Here is a 3,042-nt window from a genome sequence, read left to right on the forward strand (position 1 = left end):
GAGTGACCATCTCTATGGGACCAAGTTTGAGGTGAGGATGGACAACCCCCTAACTTATATTCTGACCTTGATGAAACTGGATGCCACAGGTCATGGGTGGTTGGTGGCATTGTCTGCCTATGAGTTCAGTCTGAAGTACCGGCCGGTAAGCAGGAACATTGATGCTAATGCTTTGTCCCAATAAGCACATGAGGGACTGGTCAGGGACAAGGAGTGGGAGAGCATTCCTGCCCCTGGGGTGAAGGCCATGTGTCAGTTTGCCATCACTGTGAGAAGGGAGAGGAAAAGTAGGGGCAGGATCGAGCGGTGGATCAATTGGGGGCTTCTGATGACGCCATTCTCCTAGTTTACTGTAACCTGACTGCTCCGAAGACAAAGCAGCTGCCAGAATTGAGTTCTGGGGAAGTGGTAGCTGCTCAGCGAGATGATCTGGGCATTTGGGCAGTGGTCGAAAAGGGAAACATGGCTCGGGCAGAGAAGACGAAACATGCGCCAGTGCTTCCATTACTGCGAGAATGGCCTGTGTTGGAGATGAAGAACTAGATCTTATACCGGGTCACATCACCCCCAGACCGACCTTGGTGTTGCCAGCTGGTTCTGCCCGAGAAGTATCGGAGGGTTGCATTGAAGTCACTTCATGATGATTCTGAACATTTGGGGGTTGAAAAGACCTATGGATTGCTCAGAGACCGGTTTTACTGGCCCTGGATGATATCGGAGGTTGAAGAATACTGTAAGTCACGCATTCGCTGCATACAGCTGAAGGCACTGCCTACGCAGGCAGCCCCTTTGTCCCACTTGCAGAGTGCAGGGTCCCTGGACCTGGTGTGTATGGATTTCCTGTCCATAGAACCCGATGCCAGCAACACGGCAAATGTCTTAGTCATGGACCACTACACCAGATATGCTCAAGCTTTTCCTACCAAGGACCAGAGGGTGTCGACGGTGGCAAAAGTGTTATGGGAGAAGTATTTAATCTATTATGGCCTTCCCAGGCAAATACATAGTGATCAGGGGCAGGATTTCCAGAACAGACTCATCCATGAGTTACTGGGCATGCTTGGAGTTGAGAAGTCGAGGACCACGACCTATCACCCACAGGGTGATCCCCAGCCAGAGGGGTTTAATCAGACCTTGCTAGACATGCTCGGGACCCTGGAGATCAGCAAGAGCAAGTGGAGTCAACATATTGGGCATCTGGTTCACTGTTACAACTGTACACGAAATGAAGATACTGGGTACTCACCATATTATCTGATGTTTGGGCGCGAGGTGAGATTGCCCATTGACCTTTGTTTTGAGACTAACTTCCCACCGAAGACTTATGGGAAATATGTGTCTGACATGAGAAGAGAGTTGAAAAGGGCTTATGAATTAGCTGGGGTCTCCATTGGAACCACCTGCTGCCCTGGGACAAGAGGTGCAGGTAGACCCAGAGCTTGACCTGGAGCTTACACCTAGTAAGAGGACTCTATGGAAACACAAGGTGACTACAGGGCCCACAGCCGGCGAGGTTAGGCTGGCCCCCACCCTTGAGAGGGATACTGATTCGGAGGATGAGGACCTGGATGTGTGGTATATGCCACCTTTCACTAACTCCCCATTGATTAAGTGACTCCCGGCCCTTCTCCCGCTGAGTCAGGTGAAGTGGGGGGGGGAGGGCTATCTGTGGGCAGCCTGGGTTGCAGCGGAACTCTGCAAGGATGAAGTGGGGCTTGTCCACAGGACATAGGGGTCCGATTTGCAGGTGGGCACTAGTGATAGGTCGGGGGAGGCCTCGCCAGGTAGACCGGAAATATTTCCAGTAGTGTCTGAACCTGAAGTGTTAGGTGGGGGGGGGGGTGCAGAGGTCTCAGAGAATTCGGAGACCACCGGATAGGCTGGCTTACGTAGCACCAAGGGAGCAGAGTGTGACCTCTACCGTTTTGGGGAGCTTTGTCACTGCCTTGTGCTCCTGGATTGTGTAAGGGGGTTTCGACTTTTATGTGACTACGGAGGCTAATTAAAATGGCGTCTTTGTTATGTTAATCTGGGGAATGCGGCTTTGTTGTGTTAAACGCTGAGAAAGTTTGCGCTAGCAGCTTGTTTTGGTTTAGACTGTGATGAGAAATGTGTATTAACCAATTGGGATATTTGTTATGTTTCTGGGGTATTTGAAAATACTGTATGCGCGGGGTTTGGGGGCAGAAGGCGGGAGAGCGAGACAGAGGATGGATGAGGTGCTGTGATGTCCGCTAATGGGGTCGGACCCCGAGGAGGGCGTTCGGCGAGGAGACGGAGACGGACTCGTGTGGAGCGTCTGGTCGACCACTGTTGGTGGTCCCAAAGTGGGGGGGGGGGGGCTACAATTAGACTTTGTGTTGTGCAGGAAGGGTTGGCGAATTAGCTCAACGTCATGAGGACATGACTAAATTTGGTAGGGGAAGAGTGTAACACGCAGTAAGGTTTCACTGCTAATGTAATGGCTTCTCTGTAATGTTCCATTGCTGAAGTAATGGTTTCTCTGTAGCAGCAATGTTTGGGTTATGACTAGAGATAATGGGGCATGCTAGCCAATGAGTAGGATGTTGTTCTTTCTGGTGTGTTTGGGAGCCGGGAATTCACAGTTCTTTTGCCGGGGAGAGATGAAGAGAGAAGACGCAAATGGAGAGAGTTGGTAGACCGCCGGATGGAGTAGACCTGCAGCGAGGGTCTGAGGGTCAGCGACGATCAGAGGAGGTCGTTTGTGTACGAACAACCTTATCAGTGAGCTCCAATGTTAGACTGTTTCATGAGAATGGGCCCTTTTTCTTTTTGTTTTCTTTACTAACCATATAGTCAAATTCAGAATTATAAAGCTCAATTGTTTAATCACATATTGTGTACTGTTCGTTATTTTGTGATACTGATTTGTAACAGGGGACACATCACATAGTATCCACCCAAACGAGATTTCTTAAGTTTGGCCGGGCCAGGGGCTATCATCTCCTATGATAACTCTCCGCTAGCCAAAGCGAGAGTTACAGATATAAGAGCAAATCATCTTCAAAAGAAACCCAGAAA

Source organism: Mobula hypostoma, chromosome 6, assembly GCF_963921235.1.
Source record: "Mobula hypostoma chromosome 6, sMobHyp1.1, whole genome shotgun sequence".
Classification (NCBI taxonomy): Eukaryota; Metazoa; Chordata; class Chondrichthyes; order Myliobatiformes; family Myliobatidae; genus Mobula; species Mobula hypostoma.